Source organism: Amblyomma americanum, chromosome 1 (genome assembly GCF_052857255.1).
Source record: "Amblyomma americanum isolate KBUSLIRL-KWMA chromosome 1, ASM5285725v1, whole genome shotgun sequence".
In the NCBI taxonomy this organism is placed as follows: Eukaryota; Metazoa; Arthropoda; class Arachnida; order Ixodida; family Ixodidae; genus Amblyomma; species Amblyomma americanum.
In genome coordinates this window covers 378,618,911-378,644,510 of record NC_135497.1, presented here as the reverse complement: position 1 = coordinate 378,644,510, position 25,600 = coordinate 378,618,911, and the positions used below count along the sequence as shown (strand labels likewise).

The 25,600-nt window shown below is 46.5% G+C and overlaps 1 long non-coding RNA gene across 1 annotated transcript; it reads left to right on the top strand.

Annotated features, from left to right (window-relative positions):
* Nucleotides 1-1,482: 1,482 nt before the first annotated feature.
* LOC144101412 (uncharacterized) lies at nucleotides 1,483-18,731 on the top strand. The gene is made up of 4 exons (XR_013308001.1): nucleotides 1,483-1,546; nucleotides 1,601-1,741; nucleotides 15,326-15,470; nucleotides 18,697-18,731. It is a non-coding gene; the product is annotated as an uncharacterized LOC144101412 (long non-coding RNA).
* Nucleotides 18,732-25,600: the final 6,869 nt, after the last annotated feature.

The window sequence follows — 25,600 nt, the reverse complement described above, 5'->3', positions numbered from 1 at the left end:
CGCCCGGTCGACGGGTCCACGGGCTTAATGCGAGTGGCCGAATTCCCAGCATGTCCGCAGTGCGCAGGGACCCAGATGAGTATAATGAGCCGCTTATGTGCTACAGCACTGTTCAGGACACGATGTGCTGCTCTGTGATCCCGCTGTTTTGAAAATTGGGAGGCGCGACAAACTTCTCCTTTTCAGCAACAAGTGGGCCTTTTGCTCCCGAACAGACACCAATACAGCCACAATGAGCATTCGAATAATTCTTACTGACTGCGAAACTTGAATGCAGTCGTCCTCAGTGTCGCTTTATTAAACGCGCACATTATACGTGGCCACTAGGGGCATAAGAAAATCAGTATTTTAGAATACGACTGGCAAGCGAATAGTCGGCTTCGAACATCGAGTAGAATATTGAAAAATGAAGCCCAGATGCAGTTATTAGAAAGCATCTTTAGCTTCACATGATGGAACATTTATTTTGAAATAAAGCAGTAAATACTAGACGAAAAAAATTGCTTTTGGCGAGTAAGCTTTCAAGCTGAAGCACAATTCTTGCTTTTGAGATTTATGTGATTGTCATTTTATAATGGGAATAGGCTCTAACAGAGGGCAATAAATATTTCTTTTTCGACAACGATAATTTTATTTATAAATATTGCATGAAATCCTAACTTCTTTCAAAAAAGACCTTAAGATTTGAAACTCGGGCATGTGGAGATATCGTGCAGGTTAGAAAATATTACACTGAAGAAGTTCTAAGCCTACAGGACGCTGCACGAAGCAGCAGTGTTGCTGTGTGGACTCCGGTGATACTCGCCTCTCTCGACCGCGAGAAAAAGATTGCTGTGAATGTACTCGTGGGTAATCATTTGACAGGAATATTCCTGCCTTTTTGAGTGATTGGAGTACATAGGATACAGAGTTTTAGAAACGAATACGAATATTCGGTTTATATTATACGATTAATGTCCAAAACCCTCTAATAATCCTGCACAGCTAATGACCTGGTATTATGTATACTACGTGCGTAGCCGCCTAGGGGGGGGGGGCGGGGGGGTATCCAGTTACGCCGGAAGACAGAGAAGATAGAGAGGAAGATGTTGTGCAAAGCGAAAATAGCCCCCAGAGAAATCATGGGCTTTTTTCAACTCCTGGCGAAAAACGCGCATCTGTTGGCCAACCTCTACTGCCTATTTAGGTTGGCTTAGATGCTAGATGTTCTGCGTTTTCCGGGTGAGCTGAAAGAATCAGGTGAAGAGGAAAGAATAGTAGACGAAGATAAATTCGAGAAATCCATTTGCTTCTATCGGGGCTCCCGTAATTCAAGCACTAAAGGAGAGAGATTAAGGTATCTTACTGCATGATTTACAGTAAGTTGAACCATGTGCAGCAGGAATTACCTTCTAAGATTTCATCGGCACTTTTCTGCGTCCGCGGAGAGTTTTTTCCACTAAGCTGTGAGCGGCAGTGAAGAACAAGACCCTGTTGAAGCGCGCGCCCCGCATGCAACGCTAGCGCAGGTCGCTGGAACATTCGGTGGAATCTCCGCTTCGGCAAGGTAAATTCAACTTTAAACCGCACGGCCCCTTGAAGGTGACCGTATATGCTGCAGATCTTTCCTATTGGAGGGCCTGCTCCGTTTGGTGGCACCTAGTCCTGAAGGCGCTGGGCAACCGGTCGACTGTGGCGGCACTCTGTAGCAAACCGCCTTTGGAGCAACAGACTCTTTGACGTCTTCACCCGGTGTTCGGAGGTGAGAACCAGTTTTCAGTCGCACCGGCATAGTACTGGTGTTTATGCCTGCCCGCGAGAATACTGCAAAGAATGTCTGCTCAAGGCTAGTCTTTCAGAGCATCAGACATGAAGTGAAAGGTCACATTGTCGAGATGACTTGGTTTAGTGGTTACGTCATCGATCTTATCCATGCTGGGGCACAGAAATGTGAAATGCTCTGTCGTCCAAGAATTTCATTAAACTGTGTTTTGGAACCATTGTTGCGCCTGCAGACTCTTGCATAATACGTCGTGATGACTCACTAAAACGAAATAAACCGAACTGTTTCTATTTGATATGTATGAGTGGCAATAAGGTGACAATGAACTTTATCTGGGGGCTCCACCTGAATTGCATAAAACCTGAAGACATTATACATTTGCTCACTTCTGCTCCCATGTGGCCCGCGTGCTTATATGGCCCCTTTTAAGGCTACCATGAGCAGTCAGCTTGAGACGGAAATGTCATTGCACTTGATGACAGTAGTTTGTGACGAGTGTTATCGGGCGTCGTTTTAATGGAAATAGAGCGATTCAAATATCGTTCAGGATCGCACCTAGTGCTTTAGTGCTTGTCTTTTTATCGGCCCCGTTAAGACGCGGTAAACACTGAAGAAAACCTAATACCTTGTGAAAATGTGTTGTGGCTGTTTTCAGAGGCACTTGCTGACAGTGCACACTTCTAGCTGCAAAACTCGGCGGATGTTAAAGAACCCCAGGTGGTCGAAATTTCTGGAGTACTTCACTACGGCGTCGCTCATAGCCTGAGTCGCTTTGGAAAGTTAAACCGCCCTAAACCAAATCTAACTTCTAACATTAAAACAACATCTCACTGAATTGCTCCTTCGTGCTTGGTCAGCAAGATGGCACGGGAAACCGCCTCATTTTTGCAGTTTACTGTGGAATTGAAGCATTTATGACTAGCAGAACGTCAAGCTCAGTATAAGTTTCCGTTGAGTATATTGTCGTTAACAACCGAAGTTAAGAAATACCACAAACGTTATTGGTCGGCATCAAGGGTATTCCTTGTCAAGAAGGGTATTCCTTGTGATCAGCTGGTGTAAACTGAGAAAAAAGCGCTAAAAACAAGCACATTGCTCAACTACACAGTCGCTGCTTGAAATAATGAGGGTCCTGTGTGCATACCTTTCCTTTTGATGTTGCAGTAAATGTTGTTTCTTGCCACCCATAAGAAATACAGGATAGCGCTTAAGTCTGCTTAAGAGCTGAAATGCGAAAACCTTTGGATGTCCTGTCCTTCTCCCTCAAATTTTCGTTATTTTCTTGTTATTCTATAACCTTTCTTTCTGTTTTTGTTTATTTTCGTTTTGTTTTCTACTTTCTGGTTTTATTTGTTTCAGTTTTCTTTTTATTTTATACTTTTTATTTTACTGCGTATATATTTCTTATCAACTGTTTCTTTATCAACTTTTACACTCTATTTTATTTACCATACAACTTATGATTAATAGATCGTGAGTACAACTTTCGTCCAGAAACTTCCTTTTACAACTCCATCCTCACCACTCATCAGCAAAGAAAGGCTTCCGCCTTAAATTGCTTTTCGCTCTTGTGGCGCACGTGCGTAAACAAAAACGAATGACGTGGAAGAAATGGGCGGCTTAAGTGTACTCAATGTTCTTTAAAGTGATAAACAAATTTGAACAACGAATACGGTACTCCGTAATGCAAAAATTTGAGCGCAGCTTTATTTTGCAATTATAGACACAGAAAAGTTAGACAACGCTCAAGTTACTCTTGGGATTACAATGCGCACCCATTGCTGCTTTGTCGCACAAGACCTCTAAATTATCGCACTAAACAAAAGCTCCTGACTTACATAGAGCCGCGCGGTGCGACCTTTGCCCGGTGGCGGCATTCTCTCTCGCGTTTTCTGCCCTTTGAGAACGCGTTACGCCGTGTGTGTCTCATTGTTTCAACGCGCTAGGCTACTGCGCCGAAGTACCCGGTTTCGAACCCGGCCTCCGCTAGAGATCCTCCTGTGGTGGAAATTATTTCGGTGTCCTCCACTCAGGGCCGGATTAAGAAAAATAGCGGCCCTGGGCTAATACGCATGCAGGCTCCCTTTCAATATACTAAATTTCCCGCCTCCCCTCCCCTGTCGCCTGCTACGCTACTGGAATTCTGCCATGTTTCATTTTAATTCCACAAGTGAACGACATGGAACGAAGTGCGATACGCGGGATTATTATAATTGTTATTATTATTTAAAAAACTTGCTTGAAACGTGTGCTGTTGTAAACACTAACACATATGTTCTCTTTGTGAATTATTTGTACTGTTTTTTCAGCAAAAGCTAGGCTTTAAGGCAAAGTTTAGTGCAGTCAAGACGAACAAGAACGTAGAAAAGACAACTCAGCTCAGATGTCGATCTTTCTGAATCTAGGCTTTGTTTGCATCACTAAGTTTAATCCCGTGAGGAGACGCATGGTTGTATTAAAATTCAAGCATCAGACTGCAGTAATCGTTATACACGTTACTCTTTAAATATGCAATAGATATATACAATACTTAAGGCATTACAAACACCAAAAAAATGCACTAGAATAGAGGTGAAAATAACCGATTGTAATTAGAAAACATTATTTGAAATTATGTTCGTTAAAGGTAAGACAAGCAAGGACGACACCAAATAAACGTGGCACTATCAAATACTAAAAAAACACAGTTTTTTAAAAGCATGATAAATGTCACAAGAAGAAAAAACGAGACGAACGACAAAGATTTGTATATGTTGAATCACACTCCTCAGCGTTTCATTGGCAACGTGGAGAGTGGGAGGCAACACAACGTACTTATTGGAACTATTCATGTATACCGCAAAGAGTCCTCTTTTAAAATGGCATCTTTCGTGCCTTCGCTTTGGTGAAATCAGATACAGTCTGTTCGAAGGACAGATCGCGGAGGAGGTCACTTTCTGTGGACATGATAGCAAGCTCGTTAACCTTGTCGTCAAAGGGGCTCGAACAAAGGCGATTTTTCATCAGCGAAAACTTGTAAAACGATCGTTCGGTCTCTCCGTTTGCCACGGGTGTCCATAAAGGGAAGCTGAAGCACTTTTCGAAAAAAAATAAGTTCTCTACGTCATTTTGTAGCTTTTATTCCGCTGAAACAGAATATCTCATTCAAAAAGAGCGGAAATAAATGCAAAAAATTGTTCTAAGAATAAAACGCGCCCCATCGCCTCAGGGCGCCGAGCGAACGCCGCTCTTGCCCGCGATTGGTCGGGACAGTCTTGACGTCATCCACGGGGATCTCCGACCGGCACCGACGGCGTTGCTGCGTAGCGCGTTGCTTCAGCGGGCTTTTAATGACTACGTTTTAAAAATTATGGATAATTCAAGCAGTGTTGAACAGTTTTGACTTTCACCATGCATGTTCGAGCCAGCAGCAGCTTCAGAAAACGGCGGAACCAACTATCGACGCCGCGGAGTGCGCCGGCAGCGAGTCAAGTCGCGACATTTTCACGTGTTGGAAATCTCGACTGGATGGATGGGTGGATGACAGCTTTTATTTCCACCGGAAATGGAGACCCCTTGCTACTCACCGCCCCCGGCACGCAGGCGTGGAGGGCGGGGGCCGGAGCCTCCGTGACTAATGCCTAACAAAGAGATTTTGTCTCTTCGCGGCATCAGCCGCCAGGCGGATTGGCTTGTTTCAGCCGAGCGGGTTCTTCGCTGCGCAGCAGGGCTTCCCAGCTTTCTCTGCTATCAATATCTTCGTCGACTCCGGTGTAGTCAGCGCATTCCCATATTCTTTGTTTCCGGGTAACTGTGGAAACGCCGGACTGTCGGAATCTGGACGAGAGCGCGCAAACCTATTCCGAAATCGTTGAGAACTACAGACTAAACAGAGAGCTGGTGCCACCGCCTGATAAGAAGCTAATAATAGAGAAGCTACCGCATGGCGGCGCCTGCAAGCCGGAAATTTCGTTGCTCTCAGTGCTGCTCATCAAAACTAGTGTGCTGCGAGATATAGTTGCTGCTGTTGTGTATCGAAATAACGAGCAGAATTACTTGTGGCAGATATATGCGTACCGCTTATCGACAACTTTGCCGTTCTTACTCAAGGACATATTTGTATGAATTCTGACGCCATTGTCGATCGTCAGCCATGACCAAGCGCTCATGAATGAAAATGTTTGCTTTGCTCAGGTATACTAGGCTTATATAATCGGTTTTTTGTTCAGTTAGGTGCAGCTGCATGTGCTGCGCGCTGATGAAAGATTAAGAGAATTGCTTGTGCTGCCATGAAGCGCAAGCAATCAGGAAAAAGCAAAAAGGCACACAGTGCGTAACGCGCTCAAGAAAGTTCAAGACTGTGTGCCTCAGCAAAGCATTGCTGGAAGTGGCCTTAGCTCAGCGTCGATGTGAACCAGCTGGAAAAGGCAAAGAGCTTACAAACAGCTAAGAAAGTAATATAACGAAAAGAGAGATATTGCAGCACATATTTTGTGCAGGCAGTTTCGGCATGCTGCGTACCACCAGATTGTCTGGTTAACGTGAAAGAGGCTGGGGGAGAACCGACGGATTCTACCAAGCTGTGTGCTGAGCGCTGTTCTAAAGGAGTACCATACCAAAACTGGTTTATATACAGGCTTCAAGCATTACACGGAACGCTGGAACGAGAGAAAGCAAACGGCACTGGCAGAAGGTTGCGTTGATCTGTCGTTCGCCAAAGCGCGGGCCGCAGCGGAGCAAGCGCAGCCGGACGGCCGGCCGACTCTCCGTGAATGGCGTCACTTCCGCCAGTTCTGCGTCAATGCCGTCCCCCCACCCGGCGCTTTCGGAAGCGACGAGGGCGTGCCGGCGGCGGGTTTTTAAGAAGCGATTGCAGCTCTGTTTCTGGATAGAATCGGAAAAAAAAATTACACACATGATTTTCAAGGGCCTTTCTTCCCAACCACAGCGTTTCATGCGATTTGAAAACTGTTTCAGCTTCCCTTTAAGTACATTCGCAAAGCAACAGAAAGTTTGGAAACACATCATTAAGCTTTCTTTTATGCAGCAACTTCATTATTCACAGGGGACCATTGTCCTGTCACACAGAGTTGTGCAGAAAGTTCGCAAACTGAACGATTTGAGCGGAAAATGCTGGCTCCAAATCATTTTTCTAGGTTTACACATACTTCACAGCCTCTTGTGCCAGAGAGGCCTGGCTCCCAACTTCTCTCAGCAATATTAAGAACCCAACCTTTCGCAGAGTTCAGTGTAAGCAGCCTTTCGCACTCGCAAAGCGGAGCCTAGACTGTCAAGTACAACATTGTAGGTCTCCGCGATGAATTTTTTCTACCTTCTGCGCACTATGCCTTATTCCGTCCGGGTGCTTACTCAAAACGATGCGTTTGCCCTCATCCTGATAACATAGATTGGTACTTAGCGTGCGTTCTCTCTCTTCGAAGGTATCAAAGAGAGGTCGCAGAGAATTATCAAAGCGTTCTAGAGAGCTCAGCAGGTCTACAGCAGTTGAAGTGTATAGGCCTAGTTTCTGAAGTGCTACGCTCGTTTTGTCAAAGCGCTCCAAGATTTCACTCCAGAATTTCGCCGTAAATGACGTCTCTAGTTTGGTCATTTTCTTGGAGAGTGATTGCGCTTCGTTCCTAGTGTCATCGTTTTCTTCATGCTTCTTTGATATAGCTTCAAGGCAACACAAGACTGAATTGAAATGTTTCACAGTGGCCTTACATGATTCAGCGTGTCTTGACCACCTGGTCTCAGAGAGACTTTTCATAACAAGATGCTGGCCAGTTCCGCGCATGCTGTCCAAATAAGACCTCCATCGCTTAGGTGAGGCAACAAAGAACACATACAGTCTCTGAATTACAGTGAAAAATTTGACTGACTCAAGGCAACTCTTAAAGCTACACGCGCCAACTAAGTTCAGTGCATAACCAGCACACGGAACGTAGACTGCCAATTCGTTCGGGTGTTTGATTTGAGCTTGCAGTTCTTTGTATTTTACTGACATATTAATCGCATTATCGCATTACTCGCTTGGCCCCTAGAATCATCCTTTCAGATGCCATTGGTCGTCAAGTGGGACATCACGGTATCGAAATGATACAAGCCGGTATGCGATTCGATTGGAACCAATCCGAGAAAGAGCTCGTACACTTTCCCATTTAATTATCGTAAAATAACTGACCGCTGAACAAGGTGACAAAAGTCTGCAGTGGAATCAACAATTAAAGATAAGTGTTTTGCGCGTTTCACTTCGTCAACGAGACGTTCCCTGACAGCCTTTGCCATATCCTCGATAAATTCATCACAAATGGTTATTGACAGATACGATGGGTGACCTTTTTGGTTGTTGCCATAGCTTTTGATGTGCTCCTCTAGAAAGGTATCAAACTTGGCAATGGCCTCAAGCACTCCCATATAATTGTGCCATTTCTCGGTGAACAAAAAATCTCCTCACTGCCAATAAATGCTAGGTTGCGCTCAGCTACAATCTTAACTATGACTACGCGCTTTAACACCTCTGTACAGTAAGTGGTCTCAGTGACAAGATGCTTACCTAGCTCCTTCTCAATTGTGCTGCTCGATTTAGAGCGGGCGAGCTACGCTGCCATGCAGTTCCGGTGCTCGACGCTATTTTCATATGCGCAAACCTTTCCTTCTGCTCTTTTCCAATCAGAAAAGCTGTGCGTAGTGAAAGCACTGTGGTTGCTTGAAATCGAAAATAGTGTACACATGAAGCAGTAAACTTAACATTTGGACTCCGAGTGTCGCTCATACGTCTTCCCATTTCCAGCCTTTCGCACGAAAAGATGAGGTGACATACAGGGTTTCTGAATTTTGTATCGCCTTTCAGAAGACGGAAAATTTTCTGCCCCATTTTGAAAATACAATGGCCCTTTCTCAAGGCATACACTCCGAAAGCTGCCAGTAATAACGTCCGGCCACTTAATAGGGTTACTTCGGAGAATCTCGCACAGTACCTCTTCCTGGGGAGGTGTCTGTACTTCTCTCTTTCCGCAACGAGAAGCCGTCTCAGTCGTCCTCTCGAGGCACACTTTGCGGGTGGAAACATGATTATATGAAGCCAAATTAAGAGGAAACAAGTCAGTCGGCTCTTGGAGTGTTGTTTACTGGCGCTCGTCAGAAAAAGGATGCTCATCGGGGAGGTTTAACACCTATTGATCAGCAGTAGTAGAAATCGGGCATGGCGGACCGGACACCTGGAGCTCTGTGGCAGGGGCTCGGTGGAGTAGCATAGACGTTGCTGACTCAGGAACCGGACAGGACTCGGTTAGCGTCGGTTGCTCCAAAATATGGACGACCGAGGTTGGCATCGTTTTCGCAGGATCCAGACAACCAAGATGAGTCAAACCTTGCTTCTTGCTGGGAATTGTGGTGATGGAGTTGGCAAGTCCTCCATAGAAGTACAGTCGGTACTATTGGGAGTTTGACACGGACTCCGGGTAGAGCGATCATACTGCTCCGCGGAAGCTGCATTCAGTAGGTACTTTGACATCTTTGGTAGCTTCTTTTCGCACTTTTCTCTCTCTAACTTCGCCTTTCCTTTAAGCGCACCACTTTGATGCTTCCGACCGAGCATTTTCGCATGAATGGATGCTAATTGTCCACTGCAACGGGCACTTCGTCAGTCCGACGCGACCGCTGGTGTCCAACAGTGGGCGTCCCGATGACTGGCGCACGCTGCCTGGGTGATCCGTGGCTGGCTGAGAGTGCGCGTCCCCCGAGAGCTGCGGGCGCGGTTCTGCTACCTTAACCGGCGGCTCGGTGTTGAATCGCAGCCCGTGATCAACTTCCTCTCATAGACGCGCGCCGCGTCTTTCTGTTACTAGCGCCAAAGCAGGTGCTCACATACACATAGAGTTCCTTGAACAAATTCCCCTTTTCTCCGTACACACACACTCCTTCTCACTCCTTCTCCCGGAGCAATTGTCTCTTCTGGGAGATTCTCGATTTTTCTTTCGCCCCGTCGACGCTGAGCGCGAGAACGAAGGGGAGAGGGCGACTACTAGCGCGGGCCAAGTTACGCGCCCTCCGTCGCCTCTGAGTCATCTTTTTCTACTTCTTTCTGGAATGTTTGGCGGCCAGTCTGACCTACATTTTCCGTCTAGCGTGCCCGAGGGTGCGCAGCCACTAAGCAGGTATGAGCCCTGGAGACAGGCCTTTGTGTCCAGCTCTCCAACTTCCCCTTCCCAACTTCTACAACCCTATCCCGAACAGTGAACATTCCATGTCCCACGGCACGCGGACAAAAGCACGTGTGACGTCTTATTTCTATTCCTGCCTAGACTCTACCATCAGACTCATCATCACCTGCTATCGGACTCATCCTGCCCCGCCCAAGCTACCATCACGGTAAAGAAAAGTCGGATGGGAGGCACTGTTGGGTACTGCAGCACATCCTTTCTATGAGAAGGACAGCGGCAGAACTATTTGAGAGGTGGAGGGTGGCGTGAGCCAAGAGAGATTTAGGTCCTCATCCCATATTACATGTTTTAGGCATTCCCCTTGCCCCTCCTCTCCAGACAGCACTGGACCGACGGACTGACAGGAAACCACGAAAACTCTTCCAAGCAAACGCACCTCGCTTCGTAAGAAAGAGGGCCCCGCCGGGATGGCGGGGGATTCCTGTTTTTGCTGCTCGACAAGCGCACCCCAAATGATCAGGCTAATGCATTCTGTTACATTATGCGGGGGCCCCGTCTCCTTGTTCTGGATTTCTCGCATCATACATGTCGCTCGAAGTTCTGTTGCCCATGGTTCCATATACTAAGCAGGTTACAATAAATAGGCCCCTTCTACTGTCCGAAGTGAGGCCCTGGGCTGCAGCACCCTTAGCCCCCTCCCCTTAATCCAGCGCTGTCTCTATGGCTGCACCTTTTTCTCTCTCTTTTTTTTCACTCCCACCTTCTTCCCTTCACACATGTAGAGGTTAAGGTGTCTAACCAGACATGAGAAAGTTACGGCGCCTTTCACTTCCATATAACCAATCTTTTTTGTTCATTGCTTCAAGGTGGACGCTGAAGCACAAAAGACGTGTCTTCATTTTTGGCGGGCCACGATGAGCGTGGCCCGCACAATCACAACACCGCGTGCCCATTCCCATGTCAAACGGCGTGGACTGATTGCAGAATCATCACTGACTCAAGTTTCGACCAGCAGTTGTGGAGTCTTGTCGTACAACCAAGGGGCCAAAATTGCCTGTGAATCGCCTGACTTGGAGAAAAGTAGCGTCCTATATGTGTGCTGCCTGAAAGGGAAGGGTTGCTCGGGTATCTGCCTGCTTCCGCAGCTACTGCTGTCACTATGTGCGTCTTTGCGGTGCACTTTCTAAAGCGTGACGGCTATCCGCAAAACGCGCGTAGGAAGTCAATACGCAACAGCCGGGGCAAACTGAATGCGATATCTCTCGGCTGCTCCCGCTACAACTTCCTTCTCCACTTCACATCCTTACGCTTCTACATTTCTTCCACCGCTATCCTGTTCCTCTTGCTTTTCATTCTCGCCCTCCCTTTGTTATGACCCTACTCTCAACCTTCGCCGTGCTGTTCGCTTTGCTAAAGCTCTGCCAGTTGCCACCACAACGCGCAAGCCAGCAGCGGGTGGCTAAGATCTGCTGTCGAAAATGTTTAGCGCCGGGAGCCGCCAGCGGTGGAGTAGCACAGCGCCTCTTCGAGCTCAGCGATGCACAATGACTTGTGTCAATGCAACAGAGCTGCACTGATTTTCTTTATAACTTCCCTTGTTGCGAGCAACTACATTATTCCGCTGTAACCCCACACGCGGTTCGGTATAACGTAATCTCCTCTTGTGATTTTGAGGTCAAACGCAGATTTAATTTATGCATGTGCTGCGAGGAAATTATTCGGTGAGCGCTGGTCGTCGTGCCTCCTGCACATGAGGACATCAATAGCGGCCGGTTTGGTTCACGGTTGTTAAGTTTGCTCAAGAAATGTGGTCGTTAACCGAATAGAAAAAAAGTGAAGGACGGAGCGCTGCCAGGTTGTCCACGCAACGCCATCGCCTTACCGGCTGGGCGAATCGCTCAGAGTCTCTAGGAGACATCTGGAAACAACACAGGCGCTGCTCCACACTAGCACCTGCAGGTGGCTGCGGTTCCATCACACCTGTTCAGAAACCATTGACACTACTCCGACTCAGAAAGGACAGACGGACTGACGGATGGATGAATGGATTCAGTAGAGTGTTGAGCTGTACGAGTCGGTACATGATTGCGGAAAGAAACCAGCGCAAAATATGGAGACACAGAACTACGCTTGACTATCGGTCGATCTATCGATCGGATGGATGGATGGATGGATGGATGGATGGATGGATGGTGGATGGATGGATGGATGGATGGATGGATGGATGGATGGATGGATGGATGGATGGATGGATGGATGGATGGATGGATGGATGGATGGATGGATGCATGGATGGATGGATGGATGGATGGATGGATGGATGGATGGATGGATGGATGGATGGATGGATGGATGGATGGATGGACGGAAGGATGGATGGATGGATGGACGGAAGGATGGATGGGTGGACGGACGGACGGACGGACGGACGGATGGATGGATGGATGGATGGATGGATGGATGGATGGATGGATGGATGGATGGATGGATGGATGGATGGATGGATGGATGGGTGGGTGGGTGGATGGATGGATGGATGGATGGATGGATGGATGGATGGATGGATGGATGGATGGATGGATGGATGGATGGATGGGTGGATGGATGGATAGATGGATTGATGCATGGATGAATGCATGTATGTTTGTATGTACGTATGTATGTATGTAAGGACGGACGGTCGGGCGGGCGGATGGATGGCGGCTGACCGTTTTAAATCGAGCGGTGGTTCAAGCCACATAGCCACCATCACTTGAGAAATTTTTCTATTGTCTTAATTTTAGCCACTAATCAGATAACCTTCCATTGGTTACTTCTACTCGCTTAAAATCTACTTTTCCTTCAGTGTCCTTAAACCAGAATGCTTTGAATAAATCAGCCCCGCTGCTTTCCACTGCAGGGTGAAGCCCTTTGCAGAAAAGCATCAAGTGTTCAGCCGTTTCCTCCTCCTCTCCGCACGCAACGCACAACATGTCCATCTCATGGTACGTCTCTATTAAACAGCGTGCGCTAACAGGACGTACACAGGCAACTTGGAGACAGAGGAAAGTTTCCTGCGTACGTCCTGTTAGCGCACGCTGTTTAATAGAGATGTACCAACTAGCCCGTCAGAAAGTTCTCATGGTACCTGACTCTATATGCTTTAGTCCACAAAACTCCCGTCCAGGCCTCAAACTACAAAGAGCTTCCCCTACAATCATCATAGATATTTTCTTTGGCAACTTCTTGTATAAAGATCCTGTATGTTCCCAGTGCCGATTTAATCATTGGTTTTTAATAATTGGTTTTTTTTGGGGTGGGGGGAAGTAAATGGCGCCGTATATGTCTCATATATCGTTGGACACCTGAACCGCGCCGTAAGGGAGGGGATAAAGGAGGGAGTGAAAGAAGAAAGGAAGAAGAGGTGCCGTAGTGGAGGGCTCCGGAATAATTTCGACCACCTGGGGATCTTTAACGTGCACTGACATCGCACAGCACACGGGCGCCTTAGCGTTTTTCCTCCATAAAAACGCAGCCGCCGCGGTCGGGTTCGAACCCAGGAACTCCGGATCAGTAGTCGAGCGCCCTAACCACTGAGCCACCGCGGCGGGTGTCGATTTCGTCAGCATTCCTGTTTCCCACGGAGCTCTCTCTGTTTCTTTAAAGAGAATTGAACAAATCTACCGCAGTAAAAGTCTAAAATGATGCATTAGTACGCATACTTGCATCATATATCAACCAAAGTAAGACAGTTCAGGTCAAGTAAAAGCATAGAAAGTCAAGGTACACCATACAAAACCAGGACTGATAGTGCTAGCGCACGATAATTCGTGGTTATCGCCAAGCTAAACTGCCCGTAATTTATTCCTTGAGCGTCTACGCACTACCCAAAGGCAGAGTTTCAATTCCTTACAATACCTACAAGAAATTTAGCTCATAAAATCAGACTCCCGATTAGGTGGTCACACATCTCACCGACAGAAATCAACCAAGAGATGTGTCTGTTATTTGGGGAGGAGTTCAACTTTTCGTTTTCTGGCACCTCGTACAAGGCGCAGTGAGAGATGAGTCAGACCAAGGTGGGTAATCTACTGCTTTATTTTCATAGTAAATCTACAAAGGTTGGCTTTGCCCACCCCATTGTGGCGCAGCTTTCGTATACCGCAATTCCAGCGAAAATAGAAAGACACAACTCTACTGAACCCCTCAGAGTATGAATGGAAACATTCGACATTAGGGCCGCCAACAAGTTTTGATTTGACGGTGGAATTTCGCTGAAGCATTTTTTACGCTGCAGCCAGCTCTTTGAAACCTCATTGAGCTGAAATCGGACTTCGTTCCAGAAAGCAACGCTTAGAATTTGGGAATTCAACACACTTAAAATTATAATTTCTATATGTTTTACTATACACTCTGATGTTCTGACAGACTCAGGGCTGATATTAGATATTCGGACTGCTGTACCACGGTTCCCGTTGGGCCGGCGGCCACCCGTGCCGTCCCACCAGTGCCTCTTTGTTAGCACACCATACAGGGTGTTTCGACTAAAACTTTTCACAATTTTTAACAATAGACTTTTTGAGTTAGAAGAGCTATTTTTTTGGCGTAGCATTATCAGTGCTGTAGGAAATCGCGGCGACGGAGAAGACTTGCGCCTCCCCGTGTTTCGTGTTCGCCTCGTGCAGCTCGACTGCAGAATCTACGTCTTCCCCGGGAATAATCTCTCTAATAAGTAGCACTTTAGAGCGGGAATACATAACGGGTTGCACAGACAAAAAATATTTGCTGGGAGCACGACTCGGGCCACCACCCTCTCCTTCACACAGTGCATCTTGCCCTCCCTCACCCCCACCTCATCGTGTCTTCCCTCCCTCGCTCAAGCTCACCATGTCTTTCTTCCCTCACCCTCGTCCTCACGAATTTTCTTCCGCTTATCTTCCCTCACCCTCACCTCACCGAGTGAAATCCTCTTGAGGTCAGGATTCCCATCTCTGCTCATTATTATTCATCTAAGCTTCTTTACAGATCAAAAAGATGCGGTTCCGAGAAACCCGTGCAATCACTAGACGCGCCTTTATTCTTGTTCACACGTTGAGCCGCCGGGGCGGAGTGGAAGCGTCCCCTTCTCGAATTCCAAAGGCTCGATTCCCGGCCTACACCCCATTTTTTTTTCTTTATTCACTGAGTGTGCGTTGAAACTTACGCATATTTAGAAATATTTTTACTAACATATCCTGCGCGGGGTGCGCACAACTACTACAACGCCGACTGCTTTTAGACCAAATGAGCTCTATACTCTGTCGCGTAGAAAGGGCATTTGCTCCCACGGTACGTATCATGATACCACCTTTGTGCATTCTGCCTACGAGCGGGCGCTCATCGGCTCAAGGACACAAAGTTAGCGATAGAACCCCGTCAGAAGGCGTTTTCTCGCGTGCAGGACATAGCTGCTCCGGCCGCCACCTGCCCACTGGCGATCCTGCACGTGATAGCGGAGCTCTCCTGCTCATAGTTCACGAGGTCTTGCGACATCAGCGAAATTGCACGAGTGCAGCCTTGGCCTGAGGATCTCAAGAATAAGATGAGTACGTGTATCAACCTGTTCTCTTCGACGAAGCTGTTGCGTACACGTTAGCATGACGCAAAGGTTTTCATGTAGATTAGCGAAGATGTCATTCTGGGGTATACAAAGCGCGCTTTAATGCTTTGAGCAAGGACAGGGTTAGTCAGTCAACACCGTCACCTGGTGAGGTTATCGTGCATCGTTACGCGGATAAAATATGTATAACTGTTTTGACGTCTCGTTTTAATCATTGCTTTCCTCCTTGCGTCCCGTTGCGTATGAAATTGTCATCAGCTATAAGCAACGCTGTTGCTCTACATGTTGCCATAATTGGAAGCTAACTCTTACAAGAGCGACAGTCCTTTGAATATTGTTCTACGACTTGCATGCCAGGCGAAAGTAGGAGCGCCAGCGCAAACGGTCTCAACGTGCCTCAGAAAACCAACTTGTGCACAAGCCGGTTTAATGCAATTGTGCGAAGGGTCACGGCTCTTGGATACCGTTCTGTTGTAGCTTTAAACAGCTACAAACAGGTGTAAAGGCGCATATGGCGCCAATAGCGCTTCCCTGGCTTCGAAAAGGAACGGCCTGCACTCCCTTGCTCATAATAAGAGGGGAAGCGACTGACCACAGTAACTCAAGAAATAAGACAGCGCTTGTTTATAATACGAGAAGCGTACAGACCAACACCAATCTACAACGTAAGCAAGATGCGGTGGTGGTGCTGTCTCCGGCTAGAGCGACTGGGGTAGAATTTGGGGGTGAAAAGTAGGCTTAGCGCCCTTAAGAGTACAAGAAAGCAAAAGATATCAAATATGTTTTCTGATTTCACATTGCATCTAAGATGGCGTCCCTTCGTGAAGAATAACAATGTTCATTCTATAACAGATTGTGAACGTATGATCCCTCATTTCAAAGGCGACGTATTTTTAAAACACCTACGCATGGGAGCCACTCCTGCCTGTGTGTACAGAATGGGAGCGCTGCCATAGAAATGCATCTAAGCAAAACGTTTATACATATTTCTCATTCCACAGAGTATCCATGGAGGTAACTGTTTAGCAGTTGGTAAGTGCTTTGAAGAAGAGCGTGACAAAGTATAGTACATCCTTTCGAAGCTCTCTTTTTAAACCGCCATGATACATGAGTGTTGTGAAGCTGAACATGCCCCGAAAAGGCTCTCTGTCCACTGGGTGTTTACCAAATGGACAGAGCTAGGCAGCCCGTCCTAGTAAGCTGCCTAGACAACAATAACTGAAAAAGCTGTTCTTAAACGCCATGGCAAACCCACGAATTAAAACCACGCAGTGCAGCAGACGATTCCGCAGACGACACACCGGAAGCCGGTAGCACTGCTGCCATTATATCTTACTTCCCTTACCCTCCCCTCCTTCATGAAGTGCTTTGCTTCAGTCGGGCTCAGCAGATTATCAGCAGGCCTTGGAGGAGCAAGCGCTCTTCTTCACTGTACCTTCGTGCCGGGCTCAGATTGTTTTTGTTCTTCTGGAATAATGGACGGACGGAAGGAGGGAGGGAGGGAGGGAGGGAAGGAAGGAAGGAAGGAAGGAAGGAAGGAAGGAAGGAAGGAAGGAAGGAAGGAAGGAAGGAAGGAAGGAAGGAAGGAAGGAAGGAAGGAAGGAAGGAAGGAAGGAAGGAAGGAAGGAGCGCTCGCTTTGAAATGGGGTGGTGGCAGTTGTCAGTATTTTCTGCTTTGTGCAGAATATCCATCTTCAATCTATAACAGATTGTGAAGGTAAGAAGCCTCATTTCAAAGGCGATGTATGTTAAAAGACCTACGCATGGGGGCACTCCTGCCTCGGTGTACGGAATGGGAGCGCGGCCCATAGAAACATATGTGAGCAAAACATTGATATTTAGTTCTCGTTTCACAGAGTACTGGTAAACATATAATATCGTAGCATTTTACAAAGATAGCTTTGAAATCGCGTAGCATACTCGCCATTTTCTGGCGGACTGCACCGGCTCCGGCGTCCGCCTGCGTCACCTGTGTGTGTAATAACGGGGTTATTCGTCTCCTACAGTGCGCGGTTCGTTTTTCGTGCTGTTTGAGGACAGTCTTTAATGTAAACTTTCTTATTGTTTGAATGGAAGTATTTAGGATGGAATGATGGATGCGCGATAGAATTGACGATCTACATGAGAAGTTTGAGCAATTCAAGGAAACACCCAGCGGAGTGCCGGCTTTTGACGATACGTCTAGCTTCACAACACACATTTATCTTGGCATTTTACCAAGATAGCATCTAAATGACACAACATATTTTTTCACGCTCTTCAAACTGCTCGCCAACTGTAAACGAAAGGCCGGCACCATGGGCACTCTGTGAAACGAGAAATATATTTGTGTTTTGCGTACATGTATTTCTATGATCTGCGTTCCCGCTCCGTATCTCCAGGGAGGGGGGGGGGGGGGTAACTGCCATGCGTAGGTGTTTTAGAAGTACATCGCCTTTGAAATGAGGCTTCATACATTCAGAATCTGTTTCAGGATGAGCATGGTTATTCTTCACGAAGAGACCACATCGCGAATGTCGCATCGCGAAAGAAACTCGCGTGAAAATGTCGACGCTTTCTGAACGGAGTCTATTTAAGTTATTATGAAGCACTGAAAATATTCGTACTCATTTTAAATGATTGCCTCAGCTCCGTTGTATCCTATTCAATGGTATCGTAGCCTGGATCACTGAACAAAGGCTGCATGTTGTGGAAGGCTCTTAAAAACATGAAGCTAACTTATGCCCTGAGGCATACCGTAGACAAAAAGACAAGGTTGGAGTCCAGAATATCCGTACTTGCTTCACATAGCTTGAGGTACTCATAAGGCGGCGCAGTTTGAGTAGCATGCGCTATTCTTCGGCTACTGCATGTATACTTATCAATTTTTATAAGTGTTGCTAACGCCAGTTCGTGGATTCGTATTAAGCGCACCATGCAGCTGCGATAATCATCACCATTTATAGCAACAACGGGACAAGTTTCAGCCCAGCAGTTATTGATAAAGGTGACTACGAGGGCGAGCTATTTTCCTGGAAGACCACCAGAAGCTGCTATTAAGGTTAGGAAATACTGCGTACACACTTGTGGCTTATTGATAGCTAAGAGAAACGTCCATTTTGAGCAGGAAGAGGACAACAGACGCGCTTCCCGACATGTCTTCGCGAAGAATCTCAAAAAGTTATTACCGATTTTTATTATCTGAGCGTGTGCGTATGCGCCTTTCTGCGCAGAGAGGCAGCGCACCCACAGTTTCGTGGCCCCCAACGTGGAGAATAACCCGTTTGAGGACAGTGTCGAGTTGCTTGTTCACACTATGGCAGCCAACAACAGGCAGGTTGCCACCGACGAACCACAGCTGCCGCCATCGAACTTCACCGACCCCTGGTGAGCGATTGACTGCCACTGACAGCTCGCCGGTCGCGATCGTCCATTGGCGGTCGATACGAAATCTGAGCTTACACTCGGTCGCAATATTAATGGACAAAGTTGTCCCTACGCGAAAAGGTCTCACGAAGGGCTAGGTGGAAATGAAGCTAACCGCAAAATGTTTAATTTCTTGCCGCAGGTAAAGTTAAAAATTCTCGTGGCGATGAATACGACGACTATTTAGATAAATTTGCTTTCACAGACACAGCTCAGTATTCGGTCAGGTGACGCTAGTTTTAGGCTATCAAACTGCATGAACAACTGGTACCACGTGCAAAAGATTGTGGTTCTCTACCGGAAATGTTAAACAGTGAATCTTTGGACGGAAACCCAAAACTGCTGCGTTAAGCGATGATGTTGCAGTGACTTGAATCTAGATTTTCACAAGAAGCAAAGTCGAAGACGCCATTATTTTTAATAAAGCCATGGGCGGCTTCATAAGGAGCAGAGCAAAATCGACCGCGCGGCCGACAGCGTGGCGACGATAGTGCTCGAACTCTTCAGCCTTGATGGATCCTTCGTTCCAACGCGTGGGAGCCAAGGCCCTTCTTTGGCGCTGGAGTGTTGAAACGATGTCATCAGTTTTTTGGTTTCACTCTCGCTCCCTCGAGTCCCATTCATTCGTACAAAACTCCACTTGCCTTTGCCGAAGAGCACAGAAAGCGGCGTGCATAAGGCAATGGGATATCTCTCTAGCTTCAGTGCAAAAACTTATTAAATGCCACAATTTATTAACGGATGGATTGTCAGAGATTCCCTTTTAGGCGGCTGCCCCCAGGATCCCACATTTCGGGAGTGAAGGCGGGAGTATATTGGCCTATCCCAAATATGAGCCAGGCTCCTATATTTCGAGGGAAGACACCTGAGCTGGTCAGTTTGCTGAAGGCAATATTAGTAAGCGCATCCACGTAAACCCGTCAATGAGGCCACAATATGTGGTGTTCGTTAAGGGCCTGATCACATGAATTTGTTGAAAGCGGTGCTGGAACGCTCGTAATGATGAACTCGCCTAGCATCATGCATGTTCTCGCAAGGGATGGAGACTGTTTATAGCGAAACATTTTCGCGCTGGTAGCGTATTGCTGTCTGTCATTGCAAAGCATCTGGTAATGGCTGTTAAATTTGCATCCAAAAGCAGAAAATAAAACTTATGGCACCGTTCTCTCAGACCACGAGTTTTAGCTGTGTGTCATGGATAACCTGCCTGAGGTAACACACGTTTAGGGGAATCCCCAAGGAGGGATTTGTAATAAGGAAGTAATTACTCATTAGCATCCACCCCAGCGCAGTCATACGGCTGCAAAGGAAAGCTATACAGCTTCCACCGATGCTCCGTAGTTGGAGAAAAATACTTCTAGGTTCGGAGTCCGAAACCGGTTCCACCACTTCACCGGCGCTGTCGCTCTTCCCAGTGAGCTAACCCGGACAGCTAGCATGTTGTAGGGAGAGAGCGAGTTGATCAGTAACTCAAGGTGGGAACAGTAGGGGCAAATGTTTAGGTGAAGCCTCCAAAGTGGAATACATTTATAATAAACGATTAATTAATCACTAATCAATCCATAAATAGCCTACTAAGTTCTGAAGCATTCTAATCTGCCTTGGGGATTCCCCTAAGCATTTGATCACCACAGTTCCCACTTCAAGTTATTGATCTACTGGCTCTCTCTCTACCATACACTAGCCGTCTCGGTTAGCTCTGTTGGTAGAACCACTGTTCCGATTAGGTGGTGTCCGGGTTAGAGCCCCGGTCCAGTACATTTTTCTTTAGTTACGAAGTTTCTGTGGAACTCGTATGGCTACGCTTCAGTGGATGCCAGTGAGTAATTACTCCTTTATTAAATTCTACCGCCGTACCAATGCAAAGGTAATGGCTGACACATAAATTCTTTTAACTTTTTTTATCGTTTCTAATGATTTGTTACCTTTAACGAGTGCTATTTTCGAATTCACAGTGCTTTCAAATACTAATTTTAATAACTTACATCCCGTGACACGCTTGACTATTATGCTCTCTCCTAAGGTACCTTTCTCGCTTCTAACTCACCGATCCTCTGATGCGCTCTTTTTTTTTTGCCGAGAACTACCGCAGACAAACGCAGGCTGCCTTTTTTGTCGGAAAAGTCTCAGCAATGAGGATCATGTTGACAATAATAGCTCGACTAATACTACTTCCTCTACGCTCCTGTGAAGTGCCGTCTTCACAGCGCATCCCAAAACTCTGGACCACTGTCTAGTGGCCACTCGTATAGTTCAGTGAAATCGATATATGGTGGAATAGCAGATCTATGCGCAAGTAATAGTTCACGTATTATTGCAGCACATCATCATCCGGTCCGATCAATGTTCAGCCACATTTCAGCGGCACTAGGAATTCCACCTTGCCTGTGGACCTTGCTCATCGCGGTGCCTCTGCGCCGCTAGCCACCGCGTCTGACGGCGGCATCTATGAAATGGCCCGGAAAAAGAGGCGGTGTCACCGGTAGGCTTCGCCTCCATAGGGGGAGCAGAGGCTGTACTGTGACGTGCTTCCGGGAGAGGTCATGTTCCAGGCACTGCATGAGAACAACATACTCGGACGGAAATTGACGTCAACGCCTCCTTGTTCCCCCGAGGAGGCAACAGGGGGAGGGGGGGTTGAAAACCGCACGCCTGAATGGAAGCCGTCAAACGACACCAGACATCACTGTTTCCAATTAAAAACACGTAACTCTGCCAATGCCACAACCTCTGCTTTTATGAACTTTTTGATTTGTGCTTTTTTCATTCTCAGTCTTTTCTGTGTGTGAATTGAAACAACTGTTGTAAATAAAGGTGTCAATTCTAAAAAGTTATTTTTTGTGAAGTTTCTAGCGTTTGGCTAGTATGACTTGTATTACGTTAGGTACTATTAGCTTCACATTGAAAATTTAGAGATTGAAGTTCACCTAACATGGAGGAGATGGTTGTCTTCGTAATTTTAAATGCGTCTCTTTTGATTAGAACTTCCGTAGTTTGGCCACATTTTGCGTTCCTCCAAAAGGCGCAGCATAAGTTACAAAGGAACACGAGCCGGCCAGAAGCTGAATAAAGAAATGTAGGCTGCTTTGAAAAGCCAGAAGCTGAAAAAATGAAAGTAAGCTTTTACAATGCACTTACACTTTGCTAACATAGAAACTTGCTGATCAGGGTGGGCAGAGTGAAAATACGTACGGCCCATTGTCGCATGTGTTCTTGCCCTATTAATGTGCTGAGAGGAAAGACTTAAAACTTTGAATATGAGCAGATAAATCGAATGCCGCCTGAATCATTTACCTCTCTTGCACACTGGAATTGTCATCACAAAGCTTGCCCCGCTGTCTGCACAGGTTGTTATGCTAACCTGTAGTCTGCCAGGTACACTGATCTACTAACTAGCTCACACACTTTCTGGGTGCCAAAGAGCTTCTCTTTCTAGTGTAAAAATCACTGTTGAGGCTCGGCAACTCACATCCTGGCTTGGATTGCTCATTGCGCTAAATAAAATAACCTGCTTAAGATTATAACAACAGAATCACTTGCTTATATTATAACCTCACATATGCCTGCCCGCAGCCCGCAATGCTAGGTTAGTACTTTTTATACAGTGTACACCGCAGAAGAAAAGAAAAATGCAACACTCCTGATTCAGGCATGCGCAGCGGGCAAGAACAGAACTATGCGCCGGTGCAAAGCGGGAAATCTGCTAATGCAAGCAGCAACAGACATTTCCTTCAAGTTAAGGAATGGATTCAAATTAACTGTGGTCTTCGCCTTGACAGAACAATGGTTTCATTGATACTACAGGAATCTCAGAAACAAGGCAACGTCGGTATTGCAGAACCAACCACCATGCAACAATGCATAGCACATTTCAAAGAGCTGGAATAAGCATTGCTATTGTAGCTTTTAATCTGTGCAGGAATGATACTGTCGTGACCACACAAATTTGAGAGGATAAGTGGGCTAGGAAACCTAGCCGATCACTGAGGAAGGTGCAAATATGTGTCTATATGTCAACAAACAAATTTTTCTTAGTGTAAAATGTAAGGAGGATTAAGGAAATCTGAGAAGCCTTCTACATTGTCGATACACCGCTGATCGTACTCGCTAGCCGTTACTAAGCTGACAAGTAATCATGTCCGTAGCAAGCAGTCACAGGCTAATGAAGGTAGCAGGGTGCATGTGCATTCATTACATCTCTTTCTCAAGGCTTCGAAATTGTGTTGTTAAACTTGTGCGGCTGTCTCAGGGAGTGCTGCTGAATAACCGCTTAACACCAGTAAAGCAGAGTTCACGAGCTGCCCTGCAACAATAGCGTTGTGCCCACATCCAGTTTCGTTCCGCTGATCTTCTGATCGAAAGGGACCGTGAGAAAAATCAACAACAAACAGTGTCACGGTTCATGAGGCGCTTCAAGATCACCGAATTTTTCTGATTACAATAGAAACCAAGACCCCACTTTAACATCACATTCCCAAAAATTTGTCAAAGCGAAAAGAGAAAAAAAGCGACGGGAAAGATTTTCTTAATATATATATATATATATATATATATATATATATATATATATATATACAGTGTTGTGCGTTTTTATCGTGAACACTTTAAAAAATTTCCCCGCCTCAACTGCTGGCTCATTTGCCGTGAAACTGCACACAGAGCTTGCGTATTATGGTAACTTTTGTATCGTAGCAAGTTTGACAGTGGTACTTACTTAGCTGAGCCGTGCATGATTGGAAAACATAATAGTCTACGTAGAGATCGGCAACCAAAACCCGCAGACGACGCTTTTTCGCTGAAGGGCGGCAGTTGCGCCATCTGTTTTCGGCAGTGGAAAGCGCCGCGACAAGCCCCCTCCAAGACGAGCGTTGCAAACAATATTAGGTAGAGCCTCTTTAAATCTGTTATTCTGATTTTTTTTCCGCTCAATTAGCCGGAAATGTTGCAAGCGCTTCAGCTGAAGCCGACAAAACGGCCGAAATGGCATATTCAAAGGGCCGCGCTTCTCGAAACGCTCGCCTCGGCGGCCCTTGCCGTTACGCTCTCGACTGCCAAAAACAGATGGCGCCACAGCCGCAGCTCAGCGAAAAAAACGTCGTCTGAGGAGTTTGGTTCGTTGACCCGCCGCGGTGGCTCAGTGGTTAGGGTGCTCGACTACTGAACCGGAGTTCCCGGGTTCGAACCCAACCGCGGCGGCTGCGTTTTTATGGAGGAAAAACGCTAAGGCACCCGTGTGCTGTGCGATGTCAGTGCACGTAAAGATCCCCAGGTGGTCGAAATTATTCCGGAGTCATCCACTACGGCACCTCTTTCTTCCTTTCTTCTTTCACTCCCTCCTTTATCCCTTCCCTTACGGCGCGGTTCAGGTGTCCAACACTATATGAGACAGATACTGCGCCATTTCCTTTCCCCCAAAAACCAATTATTATTATTATTATTATTGTTATTATTATTATTATTATTGGTTCGCCGATCTCTACGTAGACGATTGCGTTTCCGCATCATGCATGGCTCAACTAAGTAAGTACCGTTGTCAAACTTGCTACGATACAAAAGTTACCATAATACGCAAGCTCTGTGTGCAGTTTCACGGCAAATGAGCCAGCGGTTGAGCCGGGGAAACTTTTTAATGTCTTCACGATAAAAACGCACAACACTGTATATATATATATATATATATATATATATATATATATATATATATATATATATATATATATATATATATATAATCAAGACTCGTTATGCCCAACTTGTTCTGTGGACAGTTTTTACCCCATAAGCTGATGCCACAGTGATTTTTTTTGATAACATAGAGTGGTATGCCCATACAAAAGTAGACTCATGAGTTAACACATATTAGAGATTCTACACTGTGAACTAGCCGTGATTTAATTGCGGCAATGATTCTTGTTTGTAATCGCGTAATACCATGTTGTCACAACCTAAACCGAAATGGCTAGATGAAGTGTTCAGTCACCCATTCATCGCGCAAATATTTATTGCAGACAAATATCTGCACAGCGGGCAGGAAATAAAAAGAAATGACGCCCAGAAGATACATCTGCACTGCACACCCATGTTTGCACACAAGTCACAGAGTGCCGACGGCCACTCGTAACCCGAGCACACTTAATCACAAAATGTATTGAATGGAGCACCAAGACGCCAAAGGATGGCTGCGTTGCTTTTGTCGCCGCCGAAAACAGTCCGACGGCTGTGCAGCCAAGGTCGTGTCACGTTGCACACACGGCAGTACTCGAGCACAGTGCCCGCACGAATCGCGATCAAAATGGTAATGAATATGTAGCAGAAATAACGTCGTGTGGTCGCGATCACTGCAACCATCGCAACGAATGCGTCTCGCTGCGCAACGTCACGATCATTTCAGCATTCGCAAAGCACGGCGTCTGTCGTGAGCTTTCGCAGGGGAACATTTCGCTCCCTTGACGTAAAAGCACTAGCTCCGAGGATCGTAGTCACGTTCACTACGCGGACACTTGTACTTTGCTATGCAGCTCATGCAAGCACAAGAAATTCACCATGAGCAGCTGTTACTCGCCGCTGTCCGTGATGATCCTCGCAGGAATTAGGAACGCTTGCAACAACCACAAACAGCTACATATAAACACTTCGCGACACCGCCAACGCGTAGGTCTTGCGTCGGTTTGAAGAGGCGCTCTGTCAACTCCATCAGCGTAGATGATTACA